This window comes from Symsagittifera roscoffensis, chromosome 7 (assembly GCF_963678635.1).
Source record: "Symsagittifera roscoffensis chromosome 7, txSymRosc1.1, whole genome shotgun sequence".
Classification (NCBI taxonomy): domain Eukaryota; kingdom Metazoa; phylum Xenacoelomorpha; order Acoela; family Convolutidae; genus Symsagittifera; species Symsagittifera roscoffensis.
In genome coordinates, this window is record NC_087068.1 from 40,874,656 (window position 1) to 40,891,236 (window position 16,581).

A 16,581-nucleotide genomic window follows, 5' to 3' on the forward strand; every position below is an offset into this window, starting at 1 on the left:
GGTTTTCCACTCCCCTCCCACATATTTCAAAATTTCAACTTTCATTGTTGTTTTAGCTATCCCGGGTTGACCTTCATAGACCAAAAATGCTAATCATACAATTCCATAAACTAATTCTATAAAAAATATAGTCATACAAATTTTATACATTTTGCAAAAATGGTGCCATTGAAATTTTGAAGAAATTTTTTCTTGTTTTGGCATAAAATTGTATTGTACTAAATAAAAAAGAAAAACTTTTTGTCAAAAAATTTGCTAATCATACAATTTCCAAATATGGAAAATGTATGACCAATATTTTTTTGATGTCGAAGTAATTTAGAAATTGCCCCAATTTTTTTTAACCGCAAATCGAAGTGTGTACTGAAACAAACATTCTTCAAAAAAAAATTTTTGCATGCAAAATTTAATTTTTTGTGTGTATAACGTAGTCCTGGAGACACTAATATTGAATTTTTTCCTTTTTGCGTAATAACTTTTTCAAAAATACTACAAACTGCTATTTTGTTTTGTATGGCATTGTTATGCATGCTTTGATCAATTTCTCATAATAAAAAAATTCAACTTTTACAAATATTCAACGTTGAAAATTTTTGCTAAAATTTAAAAATTTGTCGTTTACTTTTATTGTTTTAGGTAAGACAGAGTTTTGATGTTTCAGGCCATTTCCAGTGCATTTTGAGGGTGAGACAATCACACCTTTGGTTACTCTACTTTGAGTAACCAAGGTTTCGTCACTTCCCAAAAACGTTTGAGAAATTAAAATTCAAAAAATCAAAACTTCTAGTTTATGGAAAAAAGCAAGTCATACAATTCCCATATAACAAAAATCACTAATCATAGACCTTTCATGTAATTTTCTGTACTTACGGAATTGCATAAAAGTGTAATATTAGCTTTTTTGTCAACCCGGGATCATTATAGCTGAATGCGCGATGCTATGAACAAAGGTATGAGGAACAAATGTGTTCACAATAGTAAGTTTGTTCACCATGCCGAGTTTTGTTGCATAATTACAAGGTAGACCCTGGTTGATCGCTACACAAGGAAAATGCTAGTCATACATTTTCACAAATGGAACTAAAATAAAAAACCAAGAAATTTCTTGACCAGAATATTTTCAAAAATAACGTTTTCTTCTACATTGCAATTCAGAAATTTATCAATCCTATTGCATTGTTCTGAATTGTTTCTGGAATGTACCAGTCAAAATACAAAGACTAGCTATGTTTTTTTATTGATACATTGCTGTCACATTGATAAAACAATTTTTGCAACTGTCTGAACAATTTTTGAAAACAATTCGAAAACCCAATTTTTTTTAAATCCCCATGTCGTAGATTGTGGTAGTAGTTTAAAAGATTCCGTTGTTTTCTTTTTCATTTGTGATTTTGTTTGGGTCAAAAGTCTGCTTTATTTTGTTCAATTTGAAATCAATGTTTTTAAAGTTTTAAATCGATTTTATACTTACGTTAATCTGTAAATTTTTCTGTAATAGATCGATTTCGCATTTTTGTCACTGCGGGCAAGGATTGTCATCATTTTCCAAAATTGTCCAAGTATAAAACATGGACCCTACCCTACATTAACATAATTTGCATCCATGTTTCACGAAAGAACAATATAAATCACATCAATGTTTCAGCCACGATTCATGATAGAAACACCAATTTAAATTGCATCTATGTTTCATGGATGATTCATAGAACTAATATCCATGTGTAAGTCATGATTCATGAATAAAACATCAGTATGGTTTTATCCATGTTTCATAGATGAAACTTGAATGAGCATCGTTAAAGCGGCACTGCAACATGAAGACCCCCTGGATAATATACCTCTCTCAAAAAAATTTTTCCAAACACCAAAATAGTGAGACTCAATTATTACAAAAAAATACCAAAACTTCACCTAGTCATCAGGCAAATTGAATCTTGGTACAAATATAAAACAAAACCAATAAAAGCTGACATCAAAATTTTAATTATTTAAACTTTGCTTCGATATTTCCAAAAGTTTAATAGTGTGGCTATCAACGACAATACTGATTTCTTAGAACATTACACTTCTGTAACAAAACTACTCTGCCTCCCATTAAGCTTAATTTTAATTGCTTTTCGTACGTCACATTCCTTACATACAGAAGGACATGCAGATTCAGAAAAAAAAACATATTCAAACTCACCAAAATATTTTACTTTCCAATTGCACCAATTTGGCTAAAAATATTAAGCAACGGTTGCATAAAATATCAACTAGCTAAAATTTTTCCAAATAAAAAACGATTTGCGGAATAACAAGACTCTAAAGCACAAAGTCTATTTTTCAACCACAGAGTTTCATGTGACACCAAAGGCCCCATATCACCCTCCTCAGAAGCAAATTCGTATATCATGGTAATAGTTGATGCATTTACGCACTATGTAGCACTCAATCCTGTACCTCATTCTAACGCTTATCATGCTAACACAACACTTTACGAACGCTGGATAGTAAAATTCGGACTACCAGAAATCCTTGTCACAGACAATGGAACAGAATTTATAACTAAAGAGATCATAACATTATCCCACCTCTATGATATAAGACATGAACTTAGAGTTTCCCAACCCCCATGGACAAATGGACTAGTAAGGGGCATGAAACGTTCATTACAAGAAAACCTCCGATGTATTATAAACAGAGATGATAAAAAAGTACACCGAATGGTCAACAGACGTTAAGCTGTCTCATTAGCATATGTTTCTCAAAACACAACAACTCTTGGACTATGACCATATAAAATGACTTTTAACCAAAAACCAAATAAACCCAAAACTTTTTAGAGCAAATTCCTCAAAAACCGCAAAAGGTTATTATCAATATAACAAAGATTCAGTTTGTTATAACCTACCACTTCACACTCGTGACAAAGATCATCTTCACCATTCACAAATCTTAAAGTTAGCCTCTGCAACCATACAGAATGGATTGTGAATCGAGATAAAAAAACATACTGAAAATTATTTTAAAATGGCAAAAAAACTGTTATACAAACATTCAATCTCAAAAAAATCAACATCATACCTAAACATAAGAATATTTGTTTCAATACCAAATTTCTGCATCTGGTATTTTTTCATCATTCAAAAAGCAATTTCGAAAAAAATACAACCTATCCATAAAGGATTCTTTCAAATATACAAAAAAACTACAGATGTCACATAGAAACTGATAGATAATAATAAAACAGAATTAATACAACAAAGAAACAATTTTTTACCATACTTTCCGAAGGAATACGCCCTCCGCGAATTAGAACAATTATACTCTTTCGCAGGAATACATCTCGTTGACAACATCGCACCAAATAACATACAACAAAAAAAAACAAAAAACTCTAAATATCTATCTCAACCGACAGATGTATCTCATCTTGATATATCAGACAAACCCCAAAAACAAATAAATCAGAAACAAAGACCGTAAGTTACAAAAACATATTCTCATATCCGAATTTTAAAAAAAATCACAACATCCTCAACCAAGAAATCAACCAAGAAAAAATGTGTAAAATTTTTATCCCACAATCTAAAATACTAAGGAAAGTAAAATTTCAGAAACCCCCATAACTAATTAAACGACATAATGCATTTTATTGAAGCTTTACAGTAATTGTTAATTACAACTATTCATTCTCCTTGTAAAAACTAGTTCAAAATCAACCTATCATTTCGATTTGCAATCATTGTATATCTCTTCAAACGCCACCACTTTTATTAGCCGACACTTCTCCAAGTTGAACTAGATCTGAAACTCTATCTTGAAGACCTCCAGGTCAAAAATAAGCCCCACTCTTCTATTTGACAACCTAAATAAATATCAAATACCCTCTTATCCTCCTACAATTAGAAAACAAGAATTAGAAAGCTAACACCTAAATACCCAGACTTTCTGTCACCAAAAACTCCTCAACTCTAACCCAATCGTCAAACATTAATAGCGAACTAGACCACATTTGCTTCAAATGAAAAAAGTTTAAAAATTTCTTTGACAAGAAAACCATTTTCCGAATGCTTCTTTTCAACTCAGTCAAAGAAAAGAAACTCTTCATTCCATCTCTTTTTTCGACTTTTTTTTGACACAATAATTACCCTTACAATAGCAACAATTTTGCTCATAAATTTTGCAGAAAAATACAATAAAGAACATAAACCTAATTAAATAAGAACAAACAAGATCTATTTCATAATTGCTAATCCAAATACTATCAAAGAATTCCCATCAACCACTACATCCCAAGACCCCCCGACCACGCCAACAACTAGCCAAACAAGCCAAACACCATCATCTACAAGTATCTCATTTGTAGAAAACCCCTCTTTATTTGAAGAAAAGCACGCATCACTAACCAAACCATTAATTTCAAATATTCGTCAAGCACCCCTAAATGAACCACAATACGAACCAACAAATAGCATCTACCACTCACTTCATCAAGACCGTAATAGAACCAGACATCCAAGCAAAACCAAAATTTAACATCTTCACCAGATAGACAAAATATTCACTCCCGACGATATCGAAACTTCATTTGACCAGGAGTCCATTTTAACATACCCTCAACACCATCATCGACCCCTAGATCTTTCCACTAACACAATACAAAGTGCCCCTCCGATAATTCAAACAATTTCCCAACAAAATATCCCAAATGTTCCATCAGAAAAATTAGGTTAAACACCAACCTCTGAACAAATTCGTGAAAATCTTTTTAACCCCCCACTTCCTCGCATAGAATCATTGGATGACAGAAACATTAGATGACACAAACATTTTCCCAAGGTGAACCAAACTTGGTAAGTGAACCCATAGACATTTCATCAGACACCTCTTTGTCATCGCCAGAAACTCTTTCACTTCCATCAACACCATCAGCAACAAGTCAAACACCAACAACTACATTTCCTACAAACTTCCAAATCCCCAAGACGACAGATATTGTGAACCTCAAATTAAAAGTATACCTTGAAGATTAGATCAGAACAGTTTTGTAGCACCCCTCCTTTTTTTGGTCAACACCTCGATAGTAATCGACTACATATTGGGCACTTAACAGACTACAATACAGAAGATACGATATTCATAAAGACATACAAGAACTTAACATTCACATCCTTACCCAACATAGTTTAACTCTTAAAATCGAAATTACCGTTAAATTGAATTTTGGTACACGATCCATTACCAATTTCTTCGCCGAATTCAACAGCTCAATCTTTACCCCCTCCATCTATCACAACTGCAGTTAACTACAAGTACGATCGATACACAAAAAAAGACAATAGATTATAAAACATTTTACAACTCCTTTCAAGGATTATTATACACATGTATCTTTTAATAGTACTTCTAAAAAACTCTTTCCCCTCCTATACTTTTAGTGCCCATACCTCGTCAAAATCATTCCAACCGAACAAGACCACAAGACCTCATTGTTACACATTCTGATTTTGAAGAAAGTCAACAAAAACACTCATAAGCACTCAATTAATCAAGTAACACAATGAGAATTGGAACCACAAGAAATCGAATCAACAACTATAGTAGCTACATCTTACTCAAAAACACGAGCTAAACTTCTAACAGGATATAATTTTACAGCAACCTTATCAGAAAATAAATAACATTGTTCGCAAGTTTCGAACAGCAACAAAAATAGACTCGACCAAGAATCCTATTATCAAAATAATATCGGCATTTACATCTCACTACTCTCCTCAAATTGCACAAACAAAATACAACGTTTAAAGTTCTTCACAAATAAATGCACAATTGTTAAAATAGTTAGTTTTCAAGTTTTTCCAGGCTCTGCACACCAAGCAGAACTTTAGCGATAACAAGGTCATATTAAATTAAATGATAAAATCCCCTATCATGGCGTACACTGACGTTTAACATATGACTTACCAGATAAAAACTGGATACCACACATCTGAATTATTAGTCTCTCAAAATGGGAACCAAACACTAAAAATAAAGGCAACCAAGCAACAATGTTTTATGAGTGGAAAATTCAACTAGAAAAACTACAGCTCACAAGAGATTTAAAAGACGATACCATATTGTATCAAGGAAAACGCTTACCTTGAAAAAATTATCAAGGACATTGCTACCCCACTACTCAAACACAGACAACCAACTTGGTTCCCTGAAGACACATGTACCACCTTTCAAGAAGCCAAAATTCACGCAAGAATGATATATTTTCACAGAAAATTTTTATAGAATCTATACCTTTCAATAAACTCAATCCTGAGCGCATTAGATCAAATTCACAAAATTATTGAAATATAGTTGTATAGAATGTAAATAACACGCTTTTAATTTATCCTGAAACGGAAGTAGCAGGTAAGTATCCCCAACCACTGTTCGAAACCCAATATTTAGAAATTCTTGTCAAATCTGACAAAGGTTTCGACATGGAAAAAGGTAAATTAGATAGTGACCCAGCATACCCAAATCATAGTCGAAACAACGAAAGATCCTACATCCCAGTAACATTTTATTAAAATGCAGGAAATACTGGCAGAAATTTTCGCCAAGAAGAAAAAGATAGTTCAGGACTACTGGAACTTTCGCTAATGAATGAAACGTTTTTTTTTGGTGTGATTCACTTTGGTAAACATCTTGATATGAAATTGGACTACATAATCAGTAGAATTTTTCAAGAAATGTCACTCTCTGAAATGGAAACACTTCATCATCTATGTGAACTCGAACGAACACTAACGCTACAATCACTCGTTTTAGCAGTTTTTAAAATACCCTACGCAAGATACCTATTATCAGACAACCACTCTAAATTCGTTGACTGTGAAAGAGACGTTCTTTGGTCTGACAAAGGCACTAAAAAGTATCACCACTTTATGTTTTTGTAGACAAAAGATGCTACCAACAAATCCCTATGTTTTTTTTTAAAAAGTACATTTTGTAGATAAACTATCACGACGCACATATTTTTGGGATACAGCTGTCCCCTGTGGATCTGAAAATAGCCACAACGTTGTACAGCTTAATCCAAGCGAAGATAAATATTATCTTCTCACCCCATACCTTACACTAATGTCACCTTCAAAGCAATTTTCACCCGAGAGCATACGCGCAATCGCTCATAACCCAAATATCGATTTACAATCATAAGGTGTTTACTCTAAATCCGACATACAGCATCATATTCGAACCCAACAATTTCAAGCACTCCTCTCTAAAACGGATGCAATACAAAGACAGTCAATTGATCAAAACTTCAAAGACAGCAGGCTTCTCAGATATTTATCAACAAGACTATAGCGGCTACTTTAAAGATATAAGAGATGATGTATATCTGAACGGTGAAAAATAAAACGTCTGCAAGATATTTCACCAGTTATTATTTTTAGTTTTTTTAAAAAAAAAACGAGCTCCTAACTTTTCTAGGATGGCCCTACTATATAACAGAATGATTGACTATATTAAACGCAATGTTTGTTTTTATTGCATTTCTCTTTTTACTACTCAAAAGAATCTAAAACACATGTGCATTACACACACAAGTTAATAGACAAGCAAACTTAACACGCATTTTATTTGCAGGGTTTTTTGGAATATTTTCCACCTCAATTAATGACATCTTTCTTGACGCTCAAACTAGCTAATAGAACAAAAAGAAGGCAACAAAACCAAGCACAAATGACACTCCACAAGACAGTACAAATTCAACACCCACAGTACCACCACATATACACAGTCTACAAAATAATCACCCTTTATCCTTAGTTCCATATAAATATAGTAACACACTAGCTATCACTGAACATACCTCTCAAGATAGCAACTTCCCACAAAGTCCAATATAACACTCCATCAACCAAAACTTGACGACACATGCGAGCAAATTGTAGAGAAAACGCACACAATATTTTTTCGTTCTCAAAACAATCATTTTTTCAAATCACGACGAGCCGACAGAATGGATCCTTCAACCGTTCCCTTTCCTATCCATCAAACCTCGAAAGCCACTCATCTCGCATTTCACTCTCAGACCACACTTCTTCTCCCCTTCCCCGTTTTTCACCCAACTCACCACGCAGGGATTCAGACGACTCATTTCAAACAGTTTTCAACACCATATCCAATTTTAATAACTCTGATACAGAAACCCCCGGTGAACTCCTTTACTCCGAGCCCAGCCCTACATATTTTTCCCAACTACCTTTCCAACCTTTTGCTTCCCAACTTCCCGGTAAAACCTCTCACTCCCCTTCTTCATACAATGACGCTTCCAAAATTCTTCGCCCAATGTCAAGTAATCAACCCGGCGCACCCAGCCCAATGACCGACAATCAACTAGAGCATGAAAAAGATAATTTTATAACTCAACAACAACATCTTCATGACACAAATAACGCAATGATCATTCATCAGCTAATTCACTCAGCCTCAACAACCAAATCTTCAACTCAATCAGTTCATATTGCACCTATTAGAGCACACCGAAACTTTTAAACGAAAGCACCCTAACACTACACCTCCATTCTTTTTATTAGTCTCCACGTTCATCTCGACTATATTCTCATCACCCGCAACACACTAAAACCCCAGACGTTTCATTCCACAACTTACCATTTTCCCCCTAAAATACATACTATGCAACGAACAATATAAAACAACTGAACTTATTCGTTGATAAAAATGTGCTAGTTTCAGTTCCTACACCCTCCTGGACTTCCTACTACAGTTTTACTAATCCACTGAAACGCCCACTAAAAAACAACCTCGAAAATAACAAACTCTGCCTCTCCATCATTCATTCACTAACCACCGCACTTAACGAGAATCAATTCACTACCATTGACTTAAACCTAACCCTAAACTGATTTATAGCACCGCGCGCAAACAGGTTTTTCATTCATCACTGCTAACAACAGATACATGGAAGATACCCCACACGAAGACGACCTCAACACTAATCCTCAACTAACTGAAAAAATTTTCATTAGATCAGAATGTATATTCCACTTGGATAGCACTAATGAAAATTTTGATAACATAATCGCACGCGCACTAACACACGACAAAGCCTACAAACCATTTTTCAGTAAATTTAACCATTTTGAACTCACATTTAACTTCCTTACACCCAAGGAAAGAGACATGCACTGTTCGCATGAAATTATGTCAAAGACCAAACTAACCCACACTTAAACATATTATAAACTTTTACAAAAACATTATATCACAAACACACCAGCCCTTAACCTACTAGATCGTTTTATGCGTATCATTTCCAAATACAAGGCACCATATTTTTTTAGTTTTACCTATTGTTTCAAATCTATTAAATTACACGGCATCCTCTGTACTTATGATCCCGTCAGACAGATGTATTTATTCTACCCACTAACCAACACCTTTCCCATTGATGACGCTCGCCCAAAAATAATTCACCTCGAACATTTACAGCTAATCAAAATAACCCGTCTCGAGCACATTCATAATACTAAATTTAATCACAAGCCGTATAACCTAATCCAAATCACGATTTTTCTACACCTATCAAAGAATTTTAAAAAATCAGAGCGCTTGAACTTCTTTGGCCTCTGCTTCGCACTAAAAATGTAATCCGCATGCTCACTAAGCTTTTCATAACATACGACACGACAGAAACTACTTTCCCCATGGATTTTTCACTAAAACAGAGCTGAATTTTGATATTAACACTAACAAATAAGACAAAACACTCACCATTAATACGCGTTTATTCACAATTCGTTTTTAGATTCCAACAGTCATTCATCTAAAAGAATTAGATCCAAATAAAAAATCACTAACTCTTTATATGACTTCAAATTTTAATCTAGCAATGAAACTGAATTATCCAAGTGCAATAAGTTTCATAACCAATGCAATAAACTCATAGTTCTGTAGTAATTTTCAAAAATACGAAGTAGTAAGTTAAAAAGGTGCTAATAAATTACAAGAAACTAACTTTTTTGTAAGCTCCTTTTATAATTCAATATTTGTCTCTTACTCAACCATATTTCACACACTCTATCCACCAAACTTGCACAACTCGCCCATGTAGAAATGTTTTATAAATGAGATTTCAGTTTCAATAAGAACTGATAACAACTCTAACTTGTTTTCATGCCTTTCAAACTTTCCTTTAACCCGGCTGGGGGGAACTATAACTCAGCTTAAACAGACCAACGCAGCTTACTAATACCACAAAACGAACGGCATTTTTACGAAAGTCCCACGGTACTCAGACGAAATTAAATTCAGATTAAAACTGGATAAATTATTTTTTGAAACCCACATTCAAGTTTTATTAAAACCACTTGAAACACTAAAAACTCAAAGGCAAAACCCAAAACACAACAACCTGTTTTTGATAAAAGGAACCTAATGAAAAACTAAAAAAGAGAAAAACACCTGATAGAATAGAACAAAAGTTGAACACAAAAAGAGACTTTGCTTAAAGAGACGGAAAAATTATACTCCCTCAACTGTCCTCACCACCTAGTAGGACGTTTAAAGCATGTTCTATAGCAAGCCTAACCCACCGCGCTATAACCACGCTTACGACACGCACTCTATTTTTGACGAACGAGAGCTGCTCTAGCGTGAGCGACTCTTCAAAATAAATAAAACTAAACAAAAACGCTTTTGCGAAAACAATTAAACAACATTATTACTCAATTTCTACTTTAATCTAAATTATATAGATTTATTATGCAATGTAAAAAAATTTGTTAGAGCAAACGGAACGAGCAATATGGACACAAAATTGCAGCAAAGGAACTCATTGAAGAAGACCAATGGCCAACTCGATGTTGAGTTCAAGTACAGATCCTAGCCTTTGGTGCTTCCCAAAAAAAGGTCAAAACTTCATCTTGAACCTAATTTTGCTCTAGCATAACAAAATCGACACATCATTGAGTCAATCTGAAATCTTGACACGCTCATGCAAGACAATCTAGGATAATACAATACACACGTCTGGAACACAAAGACAACTACAAATATCCACGAAGACAACTACATCTCTCCTTTCTTCACGCAGTCACTTCTTCAGAAGAAAAAGACTCTGAAAAACAAAGAAACATCTCCATCCATCCTTCGCTACAATAAATGATCTCAAAAGTAATAAGTTCCCTAAACTCAGGATGGTTGAAACCAGTTTCAAACTAGTAATGATAAAAAATTATATTCTTGATAAAAGAATCTCTTCAAAACATTTCTTACTAACCAATCAAGATCCATAACTAACAATGACGTTGGTTTGTAATGCTGAAACTAGGGGTAGTTTCAGCATCAGAAAAATTTGAATATAACTTAGAAGACAGTTGTTCTACTTTGGAATATGTTCCAGATACCTAACCCGCAAATACCAGTATACACTAGTTTTAGTGAGACTAGGAGATATAAGAGTAAGAATAAGATCGGTATTAGAATAAGAAGTTGCACGAATCTTTTCGACCAGAAACAAGATAGCGTGACAAACAGACGGTGTACCTTAATGAAATTACTCTACGAGTAAGCTTTTCTAGGGTAATTTCATCTGATGGGACAAAAATTTCATCTGGTGGGCATAGACAATCTTAAAGATTTGTCTCTACGTCTCAATACGTCTCCTCCACTATTTCAAACGATCCGGCAAAATCAGGTAAGAAACTGAACAGCAAACCGAGCTTCTACATCGTGACACGACAAAAACTGCAACGATTATTTCTCTACAGAATTCTTCGAGCAGTAAGTTTTCGTTCCCCAGCATGAAAATAAATACTTGGAGCAAAAAGATTAGTTTGCAAGCAATATGTTTCTTGATGTTACATTACCATATTATATTTTGCATTTATTAATCTGCAATGCCATTCGATTGTCTTATAATTCACTGGCGAAGAGAGGTGCTGCGCCTTTTCAAATGTTTTTAAAAACAATTTTGAATATTTTGAAACAGTTGATTTGTGCATTGATTAGACCAAAAATATTTTTTATTATGGCTTCGTGGTGAGTGTAATTCAATTAATTATCGTCTTCCTTTGATAATAATCATATACCAGTTTACAGGTTTTTGCAACATTATTTGTATAAAATCGATTGCAATTCGTTTCTCGTCAGGACGCATAGGCACGCTTGTGAACAACACAAAAATATCCCCTGTACAAAAACTTTTTCTGACGTTTCAGTGAAAAAGCATCTTGTTTTAATTTTTGTCGGGTTTTGGAAGGTAAAAATTTTGTTATTTTTCGAATTATGGATTTACCAACCTTCAATCTCATTTGATTTTCTTATGTTTCACCCGCGATGAGTGTGCTGTGCCTTTTTAATGTTTTTTGGCGATAGTTTTAAATATACTTTGGAAAAGTCGATTCGAGCATAGGGTACTGAAAGTTATTACTATTTTTTAAAATTTGTTAAAAATTTATTAATTTTTCTGATATATAATTAATTTGAATAGTTTCTAGCTTTCAGTTTTTTTGGTAACAATTTGTTGTTGCCCTAAAAAGATTGCTTATTTTTAATGTTGGGACCATGAAAAGGCCTTCTCGTGACGGTCGTTTTTTTGATTAGCAAATATGTTGATCTAGCTAAATGCATATTAAAAGTACATATAAACGTGACGATTTTCCAGTCTGTAAATGTATAACACTTTTGCAAGCAAAAATTCCGACAACAATTTCATTACTCATGCTTTGCGCGATCCATGTTGCGACTTTGCCCGACCCATGTTGCGACGTTGCGCGACTCATGTTGCGACTTTTCGCGACCCAATTAGCTATGTTGCGACTCTGTGCAACCGATCTTGTGACTTTGAGCGACTAATGATTCGACCGTGTTCAACTCATGATTCGACCCTGTTCAACCCATGTTTCGACTCTGTTCGACTCATGGTTCGACTCTGTTCGACCAATGAATTGCCCCTGTTCGACTCATGATTCGATCCTTTTCGATTCATTATTCGACCCTGTTTGACCCTGTTCGACTCATGATTCGAACCTGTTCGTTTCATGATTCGACCCTGTTCGACTCATGATTCGACCATGTTTGACTCATGATTCGACCCTGTTTGACTATATCGAACCTGTTGACTCATGATTCGATCCTGCTCGGCTCATGATTCGAGTTTGTTCGTTTATATTGATCGTTCGGCCGTCTAATTTTGCGACAAAAGTCGGAATCCGTTCGACCGTGTCGGTCGAATCATGAGTTGAACACCTCAGCCCGGGAGTCGAGGATTTATAATTTTTTTATATCCAAATGAAAATGGGGTTTTGAAATAATACAGAAGTTAAACTTATACATTCTAGAGATTACATTGCTCTGTAGGAGCAATAATTGACTACAGAACAGTTTGTTTCTGGAAATTCGCTTTTAATCTTTACTTTTTTAAATCAAACTAAAATAATTTCAAATTGATGCAAACAATTTATGGGTCTTTGCAGCTTTATTTGTATAAAATCGGTTGCAATTGGTTTCTCGTCAGTACGGGTCGGCCCGCATGTGAACAACACAAAAATATCCCCTGTACAAAAACCTTTTAAAAATATCCCCTGTACAAAAACCTTTGCTGACCTTTCAGTGAAAAAGCATCTTGTTTTAGTTTTTGTCGGGTTTTCGAAGGTAAAAATTTTGTTATTTTTCGAATTTTGGATTTACCAATCTTCACTCTCATTCGATTGTCTTTTATTTCATACGCGAAGCGTGTGCTGCGCCTTTTTAAGCTGTTTTTCAGCGATAATTCTAAATATGTTTTGAAAATGTTGGGTTGAGCATAGAGTACTAAAATTTATTTTCTAAATTTAGCTTCGTGGCAAGTGTGTTTCATTTAGTTATCGTCTTTTTTGTAAATATTCATTTAACTCCTCTGATTTATGTTTGCTTTGGATGATTTCTAGCTTTCAGTTTTTGTGGTAATGAATTTGTTGTCGGCCCGCATGTGAACAACACAAAAATATTACCTGCACAAAAACTTTTAAAAAATATCCCCTGTACAAAAACCTTTGCTGACCTTTCATTGAAAAAAGCATCTTGTTTTAATTTTTGTCGGGTTTTCGAAGGTAAAAATTTTGTTATTTTTCGAATTTTGGATTTACCAATCTTCACTCTCATTCGATTGTCTTTTATTTCACACGCGAAGCGTGTGCTGCGCCTTTTTAAACTGTTTTTCAGCGATAACTCTTAATAAGTTTTGAAAATGTTGGTTCGAGCATAGAGTACTAAAATTTATTTCTAAATTTAGCTTCGTGGTAAGTGTGTTTCATTTAAATATCGTCTTTTTTGTAACTATTCATTTAACTCATCTGATTTATGTTTGCTTTCGATGATTTCTAGCTTTCAGTTTTTGTGGTAACGAATTTGTTGTTGCCCTAAAAAGATTGCTTATATTTTACGTTGGGACCATGTGTAGGCTTTCTCGTGGCGGGCCTGTATATGATCAGCAAGTTTGTTTATCTAGCTAACTGCACATTAAAAATACTTATATACTGAATGATTTTGCGATCTGCATCTGTATAACGCTTGTGCAAGCAAAAAAAAATCCGACAACAATTTCTTTGCTTCAGTTTTGCGCGACCCTTGTTGCGACTTTGCGCGACCCATGTTGCGATTTGCGCAACCCAAATTTATGTTGCGACCCTGTTCGACTCATGATTCGACCCTGCTCGACTCATGATTCGACCCTGTTCGACTCATGATTCGACCCTGCTCGACTCATGATTCGACCCTGCTCGACTCATGATTCGACCCTGTTCGACTAATGATTCGACCCTGTTCGACTAATGGGCTCTTTTCCAGCCACCTTTCAATATACCGAGTTTTATGTTTGTTTTACGTGTTACTACGGCTAAATGCGTGATGTTACGTTGTAAAGTATGACGAACAAATATGTTCACAGTTGTTAATTTGTTCACCACGCCAAAGTTCATTGCATTCTGACAAGGTTAAATAAACTTTTCAAAGTTGAATTTGAAAGGGGAAAACTGGAAAAGAGCCGACTTATGATTCAACCCTGCTCGACTCATGATTCGACCCTGTTCGACTCATGATTCGACCCTGTTCGACTCATGGTTCGACCCTGTTCGACCAATAAATCACCCCTGTTCGACTCATGATTCGACCCTGTTTGACCCATGATTCGACCCTGTTCGACTCATGATTCGATCCTTTTCGATTCAATATTCGACCCTGTTTGACCCTGTTCGACTCATGATTTGAACCTGTTCGACTCATGATTCGACCCTGTTCGACTCATGATTCTACCATGTTTGAGTCATGATTCGACCCTGTTTGACTATATCGACCCTGTTGACTCATGATTCGATCCTGCTCGGCTCATGATTCGAGTTCGTTCGTTTATATTGATCGTTTGACCGTCTTATTTTGCGACAAAAGTCGGAATCCGTTCGAACGTGTCGGTCGAATCATGAGTCGAACACCTCAGCCAGGGAGTCGGGGATTTAAAATTTTTATATCCAAATGAAAATGGGTTTTTGAAAGAATACAGAATTTAAACTTGGTACATTCTAGAGTTTACATTGCTCTGTAGGAGCAATAATTGACTACAGAACAGTTTCTTTCTTGAAATTCGCTTTTAACCCTTACTTTTTAAAATCAAACTAAAATAATTTCAAATTGATGCAAACAGTTCATAGGTCTTTGCCGCTTTATTTGTATAAAATCGATTGCAATTCGTTTCTCGTCAGTGAGAGTCGGCCCGCATGTGAAGAACACAAAAACATCCCCTGTACAAAAACCTTTTAAAAATATCCCCTGTACAAAAACCTTTTCTGACCTTTCAGTGAAAAAGCATCTTGTTTTAATTTTTGTCGGGTTTTCGAAGGTATAAATTTTGTTATCTTTCGAATTTTGGATTTACCAATCTCCACTCTCATTTGATTGTCTTTTATTTCACACGCGAAGGGTGTACTGCGCCTTTTTAAACTGTTTTTCAGCAATAATTCTAAATATATTTTGAAAATGTTGATTTGAGCATAGTGTACTAAAATTTATTTCTAATTTTAGCTTCGTGGTAAGTGTGTTTCATTTAGTTGTCGTCTTTTTTTTGTAAACATAAATTTAACTCCTCTGATTTATGTTTGCTTTGGATGATTTCTAGCTTTCATTTTTTGTGGTAACGAGTTAGTTGTTGCCCTAAAAAGATTGCTTATATTTTAGGTTGCGACCATGTGTAGGCCTTCTCATGGCGGTCCTGTATATGATCAGCAAATTTGTTTATCTAGCTAACTGCACATTAAAAATACTTATATACTGGATGATTTTGCGATCTGCATCTGTATAACGCTTGTGCAAGCAAAAAAAATCCGACAACAATTTCATTGCTTCAGCTTTGCTTGACCCTTGTTGCGATTTTGCGCGACCCATGTTGCGATTTGCGCAACCCAAATTTATGTTGCGACCATGTTCGACTCATGATTCGACCCTGCTCGACTCATGATTCGACCCTGTTCGACTCATGATTCGACCCTGTTCGTCTCATGATTCGACCCTGCTCGACTAATGGGCTCTTTTCCAGTTCCCCCCAACTTTCAAAATACC